The sequence below is a fragment of the Pholcus phalangioides genome, unplaced genomic scaffold, assembly GCF_987345545.1.
Source record: "Pholcus phalangioides strain wild (caught in Gottingen) unplaced genomic scaffold, Ppha-v1.0 ptg000043l_1, whole genome shotgun sequence".
Classification (NCBI taxonomy): domain Eukaryota; kingdom Metazoa; phylum Arthropoda; class Arachnida; order Araneae; family Pholcidae; genus Pholcus; species Pholcus phalangioides.
This window is the reverse complement of record NW_028301629.1, coordinates 561,060-577,375: the sequence shown is the minus strand read 5'-3', so window position 1 is coordinate 577,375 and position 16,316 is coordinate 561,060. Positions and strand designations below refer to the sequence as shown.

Genomic DNA, 16,316 nt, shown 5'->3' with positions numbered 1-16,316 from the left:
TTTAAAAATTATTGACAATTCAGAACTGAAAGAATAAGTAATTTTGGAAGTTGAAGAATTCTGAAGAGTGTGTGCTTTTTCTTCAGAAAGATTTAATATAGGCCTAACATCAGAAATACTGAAATTTCAGAATAGTTGAACCTATTATCAGCATTAATGGAAGAAATTCAGAAATTAATGGAAGAATAAGAATTTCAGAGTAAATTCTAGTAAGAATTTATTCTGAATTTTCTTTCCAGAATTATCGGTCAATATGAAACAATTAATTTCAGAATTATCCACCAATAAGAAACAAACCATTATTATCCGTCAGTATGAAACAAACTATTTCAGAACTACTGGAAAATTGCAGGAATGATTGGAAACACAGAATTGCGTAATAAAAACGGGAAATTATTAAAAGAAAAACAGGTTCAGGATTTCATGATAATTCATGGGAAAAAAACAAAGAGAAATTCAGAATTATCAAACTTTTAAAACAATTAAAAGATATCATTCCCGAAATTACGAAAGTCTTTACAATAGTCCCGGTTCGAAACCTCCCTCGCCCCCACTGTCTTGACCGTTAAGATGTTTCCATAGATCACCCCCCCCCTCCCCCTCCCGCATATCACAGACATCTTCAACCTGGTGCTCGCTGAAACATCCAAGAGTGCTCGATTCTTAATCTCAATTTTATCCTCAGGATGCTCATCCTTTAGAAGAGAGCGGGCCACTTCATTGGTTTGGGAACGTATCGCGAGCCGTTTAAGTGATCCAGGAACGTGCCTAACGCCACTTGAGTCATGGGGGAAATGTGCCGCCGGCGGCTTGAGTGATCTGAAACTGTGCCACGGGTAACTTAAGTGATCTGAAACTGCATGAATGAATGAACGCCAGGGTCTCTGCCACCGGACTTATCCCGTTGCCGAGATCTCTTCCAGCCCAGCTTCGTGGCAGGGTCTGGAACAAAGTGAGTGCACCTAACAGTCTGAGTGTGTAGCTAGTGTTGTGTGCTAGTATTTGAGTGCTGCCATCTATACTTCAAATTGTGAGTGAAGTGTAATGATTGAATATTTGTAACGTTGTAGGCCTGTTGCTCGCTGTGGCGAGACTTTTTAACGGGGAGATCAGCTGGAACTGCACCGCGAGCCGCTTATGTGCTCTAGAACTTGCTGCACATCACTTAAGTGGTTTGTAAATATGTTGCGGACCGCTTGACTGATCTGTAAATGTGCCACGGGTCACTTAAGTGATGTGGAAATGTGTCGAGGGTCACTCAAGTGATCAGAAATGTGTCGTGGATCATTTGAATAATCTGTCAATATGCGACGACTCCCTCAAGTGATCAGTAAATGAGTCGCTTAATTTTAACTTGGGCTTAATTTAAGGTCGTGGGCCACATCAGATGACTGCGAGGGCCACATTTGGCCCACGGGACATGGGTTGGGCATATGCACACTAAGTCCGGTCTGCACAATTGAACACCACATGCAAAAATCACGTTCAAATATTGTCGTAATCCCGATTAATTTGAGCATTCGGTCAGTACATTGTATATAGGGGGGGGGGTGCTCTTCATCTTCAACAACGGTGCTCGCGTCCTACCCGAAAAAAAAAAAAGGATGACACGGTGGGAAAAAAAAATCCTATTAAAAAAATAATCCGATTCTCCGACAAAAGAATCACAAAGAAAGAGGGCGATAAATCCGATGACCTCTCTTCAAGTCGCAACCTAAAAAAAAAGGGGGGGGGGCCACGGGAAGACCCTTGTCCGTGTAAATTGAACAAGGGCAAGGCGTTTCACCGGCGATCATCTGCTACTATGCCATAGGAAGACTTAAAGGCAGGAGAGAGAGAGAGAAAGAGCGAGCGGGGGTGGGCGAATAATGCCCAGTGGCCATCCAGTTGGATGTAGGGAGGGGTCCTCCCTCCTTGAAAGTGAACGAGGTGGGGGCGATCGAACCTGGCGTTATATATATATATAAAGCATTGACTAAGATCGATGGGTTTTCATTTATCCTCAGATTGCTACTGATTAACGTCCATCAGGCCTCTGGACGATGACCTTTTTTTTTCCTATTCCCCCTTTTCGCCCCCATATGGTTTTTTTTTTGTCGGCAATATTGTTATTGTGAGCATTCCTGTGCCGCTATATCGTACATATTTTTAGGCACTAGTCACATTATGGCACCCGGGGGGAGGGGGAAATTTACTAGAAAATCGATACAGGATGATGAGCGTTCTATCCTTGGGCCAAGTAAAAATACTTTGGAGGGGGGCGTTTGGGTGTCTGAATGACCAGGGGGGGGGGCCCTCAAGTGCATTACAGACCTCGTCATTATGGAAATTTGTAGGCAGGTACCTCATATTGGGTAGGAGCCTCAGACCATCACTTTGCCGAGGGCCCTCGGTACTGTTTAGACGGTCCCTGGGCGGTGTTTTCAAATGTGTCCACACCCGCTGAATTCCGGGGCGCAAAAAAGCGGTTTTGGTAATTTTTATCACATTATATTCACCATAAATCACATTTGCGTACGTGTGCTTTCATGGCTCTTTGTGGGCCCTCCAATTACCTGCGATGGTTCGCCATTTTATTTTTCACCCATGGCCGTCCACCTCCATTTGATATCCCAGGGCCGCGAGAGATCCACTGTCCTTACCCATCTGCTGTACGAAAATTTTGGATCGAGGATTGTTGATGGATAACATGATTCTTGAAAAGGTGTACCATGTATTCAACGAGCTGCCCATGGTCCCCCATAAGGTTGGGACTGAAAGGGTCCGGGACGATTATTATATATATTTTTTGGCACTGCAAATTCACTATTATGGGGCGCTGATATGTGAAGCGAGGGCATATTATCATATCTGAAGCCCTCTATTACATGATCATATCTGGGCCCCATGATCATGTATATACTACTTATGCATTACAATATTTTTTTTTTTCTTTGGAGTCTTCCCACAGTCTGTCAACTGTCTCCGACAATGCACAGCAAATTATGAAAACACTGCAAGGCCCAATGTAAATAAGTCAAGGTGAACGGGATGGTTTTACTGCGTTGTCCATTTTCTTTTGAAGGGATTTGTTTACATTTTTCAGTTCAATGATATTGTAATCGTTTTTGACAAATGCAGCATTGTAGTTTCTAGCTCATTGCCGAGCATTATAAATATTGTTTATGCCTCTGCATGTCCTAAAAGTACAGAAGACAATTGAATGCTACATACCTAGAATAGGCCTGTGTATCCAACTGCTTTGTTATGCAAAACAGTTATTTCACCAATGCACAAAACGTGCACCATAATTTTGAATGAATGATGAATGTTTGTTACTGTCCAAGACCATGAAGCAGAGCCGTCTTAAGAGCATCATGGGCCCCCGGGCCAAGTGGTTTTTTCTGAGACCCTACTTGGTTGGTAAAGTCAAGAAAATTTTAGAAAAATCTCATTTTTGTGAGGTCCCTCTCCTCTTGAGGCCCGGGTGGTTCCATGCGTTAAGACGGCACTACCATGAAGTAGCAAATACAAAATTACTTTTGCCCTCCAGACAGAACTTTTTAATGACTAGTAGGGTTGAACTACTAGTTGAACCCTCGAACTGAGTAACAGAGAGATTAATAAACACAATGGTCCCCATACGCCCCTCCCACAAATAACTTGAAAAACGATACAATATCCGCTTTGGCAGAATCATTAATTGCAATCTGCATTTGTATTATTTGACAATATATCGATGATCAATTAAAATCAATTACACAAATTTTGTTGGTAGGATTTTGTAAAAAAAAGTTGGAAAGGTAGGACAAAACCTAGAAAGTATGACAAAAAAAAAAAAATTACAAAAAGTAGGACAAGTGGGAGCCCTACAGATACATATAATTGAATAATTTTCTATAGAGCTAAATTTTTGAATCGGCCGCGGACCATTAGTTGAGAAACGCTGCCCTAATAATAACTAGTCGGTATACCTGTAAAATAACGAGGAGAGAGTAGTTTATTTCGAATGGGAAGAAACGGAATTCTCAAAGGAAGTCCCGGATGTTCGAGAGCAGCCAATCCAAACGAAGGATCGTCCCCTCAAATATTATTACGGGAGACCTTAACCGACGCGCCGCGATACAGAAACTGTTTCTTGCGCGGAAAGGAGGTCGGATCATCGCTGAGATTTCGCGGTTCCCAACCGGGATGCCGCAGCGTGTAAGCTCCTATGACGTCACTAGCACCTAGTTTCCCGAATGAAATCTTATTTGAAGAAAAAAAAATTGTGTTGATTGGATTATTGGTCGCATATTTTCGAATATCTGGCGGCACTCTAGGGTAGTGTTCTTCAACCACTGGTTTAACGACCGGTGCCGGTCCGCAAAAGAATTTCGTCAAATCTATGAATTCGTTACATAATTGCAGATTTAAAAAATAACAATGTCTATAAATTTGGTATATTTGTAAGTTTGCTGTCAGCCGGTATGTAAATTATTCCTCCTGTTTATTAATCTTTCGCCGATCCGCAAATTATTAAGCGCATTCATTTTTTGTCGACACGTGCGAATTATTTTACATAATTATTTTTTTTGCCGATCCGCAAGTTATTTTTCCTATTTATTAATTTTTTTTCTGCCCCAAATTCTTTGCTACATTTATTTTTTGCCAGTCCGCAAACTATTTGGCAATATTATGGCAAATTATTGGCAACACCATACTTCTTTGCCGGTCCACAAATTGCTTCTCATACTTATTTTTTGCCGGTCTGCAAACTGTTTCCCACATTCATTTTTTGCCGGTCCGCAAGTTATTCCTCATATCTCTTTCTGCCGATCGGCAAATTATTTCTCATATTTATTTTTCACTGGCCCACAAATTATTAATCACATTTTTTTCCCGGTCCAAAAAATTATTTCACATTCTTCTTTGCCGGTCCACAAATTGTTTCTCACATTCATTTTTTGCCGGTCCGCAAATTATTTCTCACGTTTATTTTCGCCGGTTCGCAAATTGCTTCTCATACTTATTTTTGACCGGTCAGCAAGTATCCCCGGAATAGTGCTCCTAATTTAGTAGGCCTACTTTTGGTGCCCCCCCCCCCCAAGTCCTGGTTTCACGGGTTCCTTTCTGGTAAGTTTTTAATGTGACAAAAATCATGAAATTCTTTGATTTATTTCGGAAACTTCTTCCTCCCATTGGAACGGACATGGCATTTATATGAGGCATCTATACGAGGGCTGCAACCCAGGGGTCCAAGATGGATGTCATAATTTTCTTAGTTTTTGCACAATAAATTCCTTATGCAGGACCCGTAAAAAAATCCTGGCCGGGGGCACCTGCTCCAGTGTGTTGGGAGGGCGCGGGTGTCACGATGCTCTGTACAAACACAATTATATTTTGATCCCTTAATATTTTCATATGACATGAATGTCGCTCTCCAATTGTAAGTACAAGATATACAGAAGACTGGATGTTGTAAAGATATTTATTCTGTATATCTTGTATTAACAAGTGGAGAGCAACATTCATGTCATATATATAGCCATCTGGTGGCTCGTCGTCCATGAGCTATTAGCTGATCGGTTTCACCGTCCATTGCACGGTTCCGTTCGGCATATATACGCTCTAGCGAAGAAATATCTCTATCGCCTCTGTAGCTTAGTGGTCAGAGCATTCGTCCGGCAATCGAAGGATCTGGGTTCGACTCCCGGTAGAGGCAGAGCTGAGTTTTTTCCTTCCTTAAAAAATTAACATCTTAAATAATAAATATCTTCACAACATCCAGTCTTCTCTATATTTTCATATTTTTTCTAAGATGTATGTAGGACGTAAGAGAAAATAGTTTGATAAAGCTTACAAACTTTTTATTTGAACTAAATTATGAAAGAAAAGGTAACTTGTGTGGATTATGAATACTTTTTATCCATCCTATGGAACATTCTTAGAGGAAAAAAGGCAGGTTGGCAAATAGAGAAAATGGAAATCAAATCGCTATATTTATACTGATGCTTATTTCTCGATGGAAAATCATTAGATGGATTCTTATCAGTGTAGGTTAATGTTTATGACTATAACCACTACACTACCGCAGAGCTGATAGAATTACTGCTTATAAACTTAAAGTTTGTTTACTATCATTAATAAAACGAGGAGACGTGATTATATCTGGGAGACCCCCACTGCTACATGATCATATTATGAGAAGAGACAGAAAAGAATTATCTCCGTGATTGCTAATACCCTATTTTGGCCAAAAACTGTTTTTATTACCAAATCATTTCTGTCATTTTGCTTTGGAAGATTATAGGCCCCCCCCCCCCCCACCATCCTACTTTTTCTAATTTTTTGAGTGGGAGCCCTGTATCTGTCACTGATACAGGGCTCCCACTCAAAAAATATTTTACTATCTCACTATCTTAATTTGAGACAATAAGGAACGAAACAGATACCCAAATAAAAGAAGAATAATGAATCAGAAACGATATTTTTGTAAAGTTTTAGCTCAGGTGTGAAGAGGATAAGAAAAATTAGGACACACACACACACACTAATCTAAATGGGAAGGAATAAGGATCCGAATAAGTACAAATAGGGATCCAAACAGAACACAAAGTAATGACAAAAAAGATAAATAAGTGATTTACACCAGGGCTTGACATATCGAAAGAATATTTAGGTGCCAGCATGATTTCTTTGGAGCCAATCATGGTATTTTGCTCAAGAAAATCGGTCCTAAATATTGTTGTTTTCCTTTACTTTTTTTTCACATTAAAAGGTGTAATGTAATGAAATTAGAAAATTTCGCGTCACTCTTAAACTCCAATTTAGCAATCACAATTAGAAGCCAATACCAATTTAGGTGCGACGCCAATCATTCTAAGTGCCCATACTAATTTTCTAGTCATGTATGGCAACCTGGTGACTAGAATTCGCTCAGCACGGATTTACACAGAATGAATATAACAAGGGCAAATAAGATTCTGAGCATATCGAAATAAAGACAATAAGTGTCAAAATAGATTCAAATAAGGACGAATAAAAGGATGCAACATATCTCAGAGGAGATGAGGACCCGAAAAAATCTGAATAAATGATTCAGAAAGAACCAATAAATATTACATAAGAACCAATTGAATTATTTAAAGAAACCAAATGAGGACCTAAATGGATTGAAATAAAGACAGAAAAATTATCCAGACACAACCAAATACGTGGGAAATTATGGATTCAGAAAGATCCAGTAAGGAAAAAAATGATGATCCAAGCGATATCTAAAGAAGAACAAATAAGGATTCTAACAGATCCAGGTAAGGATCCAGGGGCTGTACTACCTGATCATGCTTATTCTCACCCGATCCGAATCATAAGCATGACGTTAAGAATAATCCAAAAAACGATACCAAGGAATTATTCGTAGGCTCACTCCTTAACGTCACGTGACGTGAAAGAGGGAAAATCAAAGAAATCGCTTTCTACACAGGGAAAAGCGATTTTTCCAGTGGCCGATCGACCACTGACCAATCAAAATTAAGCTTGGGGTATACAACTACTACTATACATTTACTGAATTTTTTGTTCAGCGACGGTGGCAACGCAATTCATTTTTAATGCACGTGCAGAACATTTGCATTATCTCTTTTCATGCTTATCGGGAATCCGATCCGTATCCCCGACTATTACGACAATATAAGCATGAAAGGAAAATTTCCGTACTCCGAAAACAAGCATCGTATTTCTCCGAACATTCGGATGACGATAAGGATAGGGGAGACCCACTTCTTAAGCATCGGATGATCGTATTTTCTACTCGCCATCGCAAGTAGAAAATACGAAAAATTAAAAATTTATTTCTTGGACTTGGAAATTTATTACGATGACTTGAGTGGTGTTTTTCCTTGAAAGAAAACTGTGCAATTTCGTCGGCTTTTTACAATTGATTGGATGGATTCAATTAGAAATCCAAGTGTATAGTATACAGTGGAACCTCGCTACAACGATGTTCGATATAACGATAATTCCCTCTACAGCTATATTTTTTCGAGATTTTTTTTTTCACGGTATATTTCTCGATGATATAATTATATTATCCTAAAATTATATACATATATATATATATAAAATAAATGAAGCAAAGTGTAATAATCACCCACGTCCATCAAAATAGGCAATGGAGGACAATACATTATTATCCCAATGTGATTTCGGTAGTTCCTTATGAAGTACGCGGCTTAAAAAGAACTTCAACAAATTAATTAGAATGCTGAAATATCTTTCTGAATAATATTTACACGCTGAAAAATATATTTTAATTATAGAAATAACTCTTCATATACTCTTATTTTCCATCCTCCCCATTTAAAAAGAATGAAAAAATGTATCTAGCTGATAGCCCCGCTAACACCTTCCGTTTTTAACGTTAAAGAATGTGCAAAACAACAACAACAAATGTCCTGCACGTGCATTACATGGAGGAAAGAATTAGTAAAACTGAATTGCGTTGCCACCGTCGTTGAACAAAAAATTCAGTAAATGTATAGTAGTAGTTGTATACCCCAAGCTTAATTTTGATTGGTCAGTGGTCGATCGGCCAAAGGGAAAAATCACTTTTCCCTGTGTAGAAAGCGATTTTCCCTCTTTCACGTCACGTGACGTTAAGGAGTGAGCCTACGAATAATTCCTTGGTATCGTTTTTCGGATTATTCTTAACGTCATGCTTATGAACCGATGCTTATAATTCGGATCGGATGAGAATAAGCATGAGGAGGTAGTACAGCCCCAGACGTATCCAAATACGTGGTGAAAATGAAAATGAATAAGGATGCAGAAAAGGTAAAAAAAGAACAAATTGGGGGGTCCTAATCAGATTAAAGTAAAGGAAATAGAGACGGAAAACTATCCAGACATATCCAAATACGTGTGGAAATAAGGATACAGAAAAATCCAATAAGAAAAAAATAAGGATCCAAATATGTAAGAAAAAACAAGCATTCAAACAGATTCAGATGTATCCAAAAAAGTAGGAAAATGAATAGAGATTCAGGAAGATCCAATAAGAACGAATAAGGATCCAAACAGATCCAAAACTAAGGATCCAGATATATCCTAATACGTGAAAGAATTAATGCGGAACCAAACCGATCAAAATAAGGATAGAAAAAAGAATTCAATGAGAACAAATGATGATCTCTCCAAGCAGTAATCAAGGGGGGGATCCGCGTTTTTCCAGTAGAAGTAGAAGCTTCCGAACTCGTACAAATACAGTAAAACCCCCCTTTTAACGGACATCCCCTCTTTTATTGCCAAATAACAGTTTCCCCGTGTTCAATAAGAGAGTATACTTTTCAAACCCCTGATTAACGGTCACCCCTCTTTTACGGATGCATTTTTTCGTCCCACCGTTGTCCGCAGAAGAGAGATTTTATTGCAGTCAGATCTGTAAGATGATTGGCATTCCGACGATTGTAATTTCTCAGCAATGATGGTACAGTAAAACCTCTCATTTGCGGACGTTGGCGGGACGAAAAAAAAAACAAAAAAACTCGACCGTAAAAGAGAGGGGGTGGCCGTTAATGAAGGGGTTTGAAATGCATACTTTTATTACGCAAGGGGAAATTATTATTTGGCCGTAAAAAAAAGGGGGTGACTGTATCTGAGGGGTTTCACTGTATTATAATTTACCAGCAATGATGATCACCACGGAAAACCAAGTTCATCAGATAGTGATCATGTGACTTGACCATCACAAACGAATCTCTTGTATATCTCCTTCAGGGAAAACTTCTCCGGAAAAGCAACTTATTATAAATGGCTTTACATTCACGGCTCTCTATACAGTGACCAAATAATAAAAAATAAAACGGACATCCCCTCCTCGCAGTTCTTCTACAGCGCCTTAGCGCGCCACGCAGAAGCTATTATAGAACCGCAGCTCCCCCCGCCCCCCTCAGTTTTGTTGAGAGTATGTGGCCCGTCTCTTTCAGTATCTAGTATTTTTTTTTTATTCGTTCCGGATTCCCAAGAGCCTTATACCCGGCTCGGGAAAAAAAACTAAAAAAAATCCTCTCCGCCCTATGGACACAATTCAGCCTTGCTCCCCCACTTTTTTTACGTCTCCCCACCCCCGTGACAAATCGTTAGAAAATCCCGGAAATTTGTCAAGGGCCCAAGCACCCGGATGAGAGGAGAATCGGGCCCCGGATACGGATATATATCCTGGAAAGAGAGAGAGAGAGTGAGAGATGAGTGTAGATTTGGGAACAACATGCATTTTGTGGTGGCCGGTCATCTCTAAAGCTGTTGGGGGGAGGAGGGGGGGGGGGAGGAATGGTTGGCAAAATACAGCGGGAGTCGGAAAGGGGGGCGCCGGAGATTGGGGGTGGTTATAAAAAAAACCCTCCAGGAGCGTGCAGGAAATGTAAAACAGTGCCAAAAAAGATGGTCATACATCTCTCCTGTTCCCATTTTGGGATTCAAAGCTTGTGAATATCATGGGATGGTTTTTCTCCCCATGTTAATCATGACCGATCGGTCACGAGTGACTCCACTTTTGGTGTGTGGAGCTTTCAACAAAAATCCGCGCTTTGAATGTTATTATTATGATGATGGTGATGAAAGAATCTTTGGTATGTTTGGAATGCTATATGTTTAAAATAATAATAATTATTATTATGGAATATACATGAATACCATACAGGTATAATTTTCTGTTTCTTTGGAATTTAGCAAGTGACGTTGTGGGAATAATTGTGAGAGAGAAAAGGTTTGGATTATTATTGGAGAATAATTATAGATGTGCTCGTGATGATTATCAGTGACCATTGACCAATTACGAACTTTTGTCATGAACCAAATTCTGTGCCTACTTTCTACATTAACGGCATCCCTGCGGCAGGGCCGTCTTAAAAGCATCAATGGACCCCCCCGGGCCAAGTAGTTTTTTCTGAGGCCCTGCCTGGTAAATTCTATAAAATTTCAACCAAATCTCATTTTTATGAGGCCCCCCTCTTCTCTTTAGGCCCCACGGTGGGCCCATGCGTTAAACGGCACTGTCCCTGCCTGATGCATATCATGGTGTTTATTTATTTTTCCGGGAAGGACCCCAGAAATACCTCATGTACAGTAAATGCGGTATGATACGCTGTACTTAAAATTTTATTCTTATTCTGAAAAATTTGTGGTTCTTCATTTAATTATTTTCCCATGTGTCAGCTTCCCATTTATAGCGTCATAGGCCCCCATAAGCAAACTTCAGATTTTGTCTGATTTAAATGTTTTCCTATTTGGCCAGTCTTTTAGCATTCGTTCCACTCTCTAATGCAGCGCTTTTCAACCTTTCTGAAGCCAAGGACAAATAAAATGTCTGAAACAATTCGACGGACCGATTATGTCCCGTATTACGGGACATTCCCTTATTTTTGGTTGTTCTGATTTTTTTTTTGTTCATTTATCCGTTTTTTTCCACGATGCGTATTTGAATTCGTAAAATTTACTACAATTGTGAAGAAAGATAATCTTCATAACTTACATATACAGTCGAATCCCGTTTTAACCAATATTGTTATAGCGAAAATATCGTTTTAACGAACTCGTTTCTAATTCCCCCAGATAAGTTTACATAGGAACAATGCAAAAACTTGGAATTCCTTCATAACGAAATTTCATTATAACGAAGTGATTTCTCCGGTTTCTTGGAGTTCGTTATAACGGGATTCGACTCTATACATATCTCACATATTTGTCAGGTGACGAAAGTTCAACGCGCGCGTTTTTTGCTTGTCTACCCCTTTTCAATTCCCCACAATCTCCAGTAGTCCTTAATGCTCCCTTCCGTTTCGACATTTTCAACAACAATTGGTGATTTTGCATCGTTTTTGGTGACATTTGGCAATGCCTCTATTTTACCGCATTTAAAGATAACCGTTTCCCGTATTTTTCTCAATGAGATATGGTCACTTGGTCATTTGAATGCGAGTGTTTTTTGTCTATAATTGTTTTTCCGCCCCGTGAAATACATTCTGGTTTACTGTGATTCGTAGAAAGCCTGTCCCCTTTAACAAGCAGTAATTGGAAAAAATTGCCGTAAATTGCATGTTCCTCTACAGTCATTGATGAGCCGTATTTAGGATGGTAATTTCCCCGATGCGATATGACGAACCTGAGTACGAGTACGTGAACGTGTAATTTTTATCTGGACACTTTAGCTATTACTAATATCAATAACAATTGAATAATTTTCAATTTAAAATTGAATTATCAAGTCTGCCGACGGACCGCTTATGCCATCGTCGTACTCCGCTGACCATAGGTTGAGAAACACTTTACGGTTGTATCGTAGCACTGGGTTTAGGGCCGTTTTCACCGACATGGTTTAAACCAGTGGTTCTAAACCTTCTGTGATCGCGGAGCCCTTTCCAGTGTTATAATTTCGATAGCGGAGCCTTGTTTGACTCGAGGAGGTGTTTTTGGTTTTTAATTTATACGTCGGAACCCTATAAGCCTCGTGTTTTTATTTATTTATCAAATTTAGTGATTTATTTTATTTTATTGGAGTGGCTGCGGAGCCTCTGGGAAGTGCACACGGAGCCCCAGGGTGCTCCTGGGGCACCGGTTGATAACCGCTGGTTTAAACTGTAGTCACAATTTTTGGATAAGAGATCAACATAGATTGGTTAAAAACCTGAATTTAACCAATCCGTGTTGATCTTATCAAAAAATTGTGACTATAGTTTGAACTATGTCAGTGAATACCGCCCTTAGCAATATAAACCAAGGTTTAACGATTCCCATGGGAACTAGGGATATTGGAATTGGTGCCCGGAATTTTCTATGTGACTGCACTGAATTGGCATCCGAGGACAACACAGTTTTTCGAAATTTATGCAGCATATGAAGGGCGTCACAAAGCCTCAGAAAAGTGTGCAAAGAAATTTCGGACTTATTTTGTCCGAAATTTCTCTCCACGCAATATGATTTGCTTGCCAAGAAATTTTACGAATGCCTATTTGTTCTTTTCGATTTGGCAAGTATTCTGTTGGCTACTTAGACGAAATCAAACAATTTTCTTGTTTACTTAGCGTCATTACTACCAATATATCACCGATTAGATTACCAAGATTATCATTCAAGATCACGTTCCGGATATTGCTGATTGTGATTCTGGAATTTTACGGTCTGTTGCGCGATTACGATGCTGCAGATTTACGGTATGGGGCTCGATTATTGATCATGCAGTTTTACGGTCTTTTGTGCGGTTATGATGCTGCAATTTTACGGTGTTTTACTCGATTTTTAAGCTAATTGAAATGCTGTAACTTTAATCGTAAAGTTCCAGACAAAACGAGATAAACATCTATCGGCATTGAAGATATCATCCCAAGATGAAGGTTTAGAATAATGTGACCAGTTGTTTTGGATTATGACCTTTCACGGTGTCCCTTGCAGTGGTTCTCAACCGTTGGAAGCCCGCGGTCCGGTTGATTTCTTTTATGTGAGTGGAAGGCCCGGCCATACGCACGCCTAATCGGGAATATAAATGGGTGAAAATGAATCGGTGAGCTATTCACGACCCGGTGTGACTGGTGTCAGGACCCAGTACAGGGCCGCGGTACGGCAGTTGAGAAACACTGTCCTTAGAGAACATAATTTAATCGTAAACAGGCAACATTTGGCGATAACCAGCGAGATTTCCCTGTATCGTCTCACTAAAATCTCCATCAAAATGAAAAAAAAAAAGAAGTGCGAGAGAAATTACGCACATGAATTTTTCGAGAGAAAATGATGCGAATCAAAGACAATTTTATTTTGTCCCAGTCCATACTTTACCAGAAATATTTCAAAAACTTCTAAACCAAAAACTCTTAATTACGCTAATTAACCCCGTAAAACGCAAGCTAATTCCTTCCAACAGTCTGCATCTGACGTCTCGTTCATCATGGATTAGCACTCGAATCTCATCATTCCCTCAATTTAACAAATTTAAATTCTAAAAATAAAATAAAATAAAATTCAGACTTGGCGAAAACACGCACACAAGCTGTCATTTCAGCGGCTGCGGATTCATCGCCAAAGGTACAAATTGCTGTTTGATGAGGCCCGAAACTTTTCAGCCCATCTGGTTCTTCTCCTAACCACATCACTTATATATATAAAGGCCGTAATCTCAAGGAGGTATGTCTGCTGTCTCTCTCTTTTGTTCTCTCACAGAAAAACGAAACTATACATTTTATATATATATATATATATATAAGAAATAGGGATAGAGGGAAAAAAACTCTAAGAAATTCATCTTCTATTTTTCAAAAAACCCTACGGAAGGTATTTGAGGGGATAATAGAACTTTCCAGAGAAACAGGAGCAGGGTGAATTTTCTCATACCCTTCTTATACACTTTTCTTTTGTGTGTGTGGAGTGAGAATTTTCGTAATTTTCTTTTTTGAGTTTGTGTGTGTTTTTCTTGAATCTAGACGAATGTACCGAGAGAGGTTGTCCCGGTAAATCCGTTCTCTTCGGATATATATATATATATATATATATTTTCTCCTGTATCCAGGACGGTGAGAGCGTATCCCGACTTTTCCCGTATTCTCGTGGAAGTTGATGGAGGGATCAAACTTAGGGTAGCAGATGCACTTTTCCCTGGATGTACATCGAAGGTAATGGGTATATGGAAATCAGAATGTCTATCACATTGTGCTGTTCTTTGGCATCTTTGGCATTTTGTTGTTTTTCTTCTTCTTCTTCTTTCTATGTGATACGTACTTGTATTTTTGAGAGCTCTTACGTCTATTTTTCCTTGGGAAACGAAAATGGCAGTTTCTTGTTTTCTTTGCTCTTTGGTTGTTTTTTTGTTACTTTTTGCAATTTTTTTTTGTTTCTGAAATGCAAAAATTCTCTTTTTTTCCTTTTAAGATGGTGGTTGCGGGTTCGTTTTTTTTTTTTTAATAGAAACATTCATGTACGGGTGGGAAAAATTTTCACTGAAAACATACAACTCTATTGATTCATATGGTGTGATCGCATAGGTGCCACTGCTTTTGGTTTTTTTCAGCCTTGTTAAAATTTTCCTGTGGGAAACCGGATTCTCCAGATTTTTCTCGTATATTAAAGAAAAAAACCCCTAAAAATCTTCAAATTGTGGCTCCGAACGAACTGAAAAACTTTAAAGAAAATCCTTCAGTCCTTGCGATCCTAGGTTGATCAAGTTTTCTCGACAGAAATACGGAAAATATTGAGATTCCATCACACTAATTGTCGCCTAATACGATGCCAAAAGTAACAAATTTGCCAACCAACGCTAAATTCGCCAAAGAATCGCTAATGGTAGGAAATGAAGAGCTAAGTTCTACGAAAAAAAGGTTTGAAATGACTAGTATTAAAATGACCAATAATTTATACTCACTTGTAAACGACTAATATATATTAATATATATGTATTAAAATGACCAATAATTTATACTCACTTGTAAACGACTAATATATATTAATATATATGTATTAAAATGACCAATAATTTATACTCACTTGTAAACGACTAATATATATTAATATATATGTATTAAAATGACCAATAACTATGTATTTAGAATGACTAATGTTCTTAGTCGAATTATCATGACATAGTAGTAGTTTATAAATTGGCAAAATAATTTTAACCCTTGATTTCAGTTAAGAATAAAAATTCAAGAGGCTTCATCGAAAATGCGGGTTATTGCTATTTAACAAGGTCGGGACGGCCAAAACTGTGGCAAAAAAGGGTAATGTCCTAGGAAAACCGATCATATGGTCACCATATGCAATCTTCAATTTTACTTTTTTATTTGTATGACGTTTTTTCCGGCAGCGAAATATTTCATCACGTGACAAACTACATATTCTTATCAAGGAAACAGTTATTTTCCGGATATTATGCTGAGGTGAGCTCGGAAAGAAAAGTCATCATGTCTCCGCCGGGACTCGAACCCAGGCCTCTTGCATACCGGGCAAGCATGCTACCATCTACACCACTGGAGACACATGAATCTGCCTTCCTAATTTCACGCACTGTGTCGTGAGGCGCTGAAGTGACTTTTGATGAATGACTTTTCTTTCCGAGCTCACCTCAGCATAATATCCGGAAAATAACTGTTTCCTTGATATCTCTGGCTGAGAAAGAAGCCATCTATATCTCTCTAAATCGTCCCACCCGGGGGCCATTTCCTGAAGTTAAGAGGCTACTAATGCCTCTACTTCAGCGCCTCACGACACAGTGCGTGAAATTAGGAAGGCAGATTCATGTGTCTCCAGTGGTGTAGATGGTAGCATGCTTGCCCGGTATGCAAGAGGCCTGGGTTCGAGTCCCGGCGGACACATGATGA

At 39.1% G+C, this 16,316-nt stretch overlaps 1 protein-coding gene and 2 non-coding genes across 4 annotated transcripts in view; 2 read left to right on the top strand and 1 right to left on the bottom strand.

The window, feature by feature from the left end:
• The window catches only part of LOC149063755 (E3 ubiquitin-protein ligase Rnf220-like), an 83,669-nt gene that overhangs the window by 28,168 nt on the left and 39,185 nt on the right, over window positions 1-16,316 (top strand). The gene's annotated exons all lie outside the window — the stretch shown is intronic.
• Window positions 5,612-5,683, top strand: TRNAA-GGC (transfer RNA alanine (anticodon GGC)). The gene has a single exon. It is a non-coding gene; the product is annotated as a tRNA-Ala (tRNA).
• On the bottom strand, window positions 15,901-15,973 carry TRNAT-GGU (transfer RNA threonine (anticodon GGU)). Its single transcript has one exon. It is a non-coding gene; the product is annotated as a tRNA-Thr (tRNA).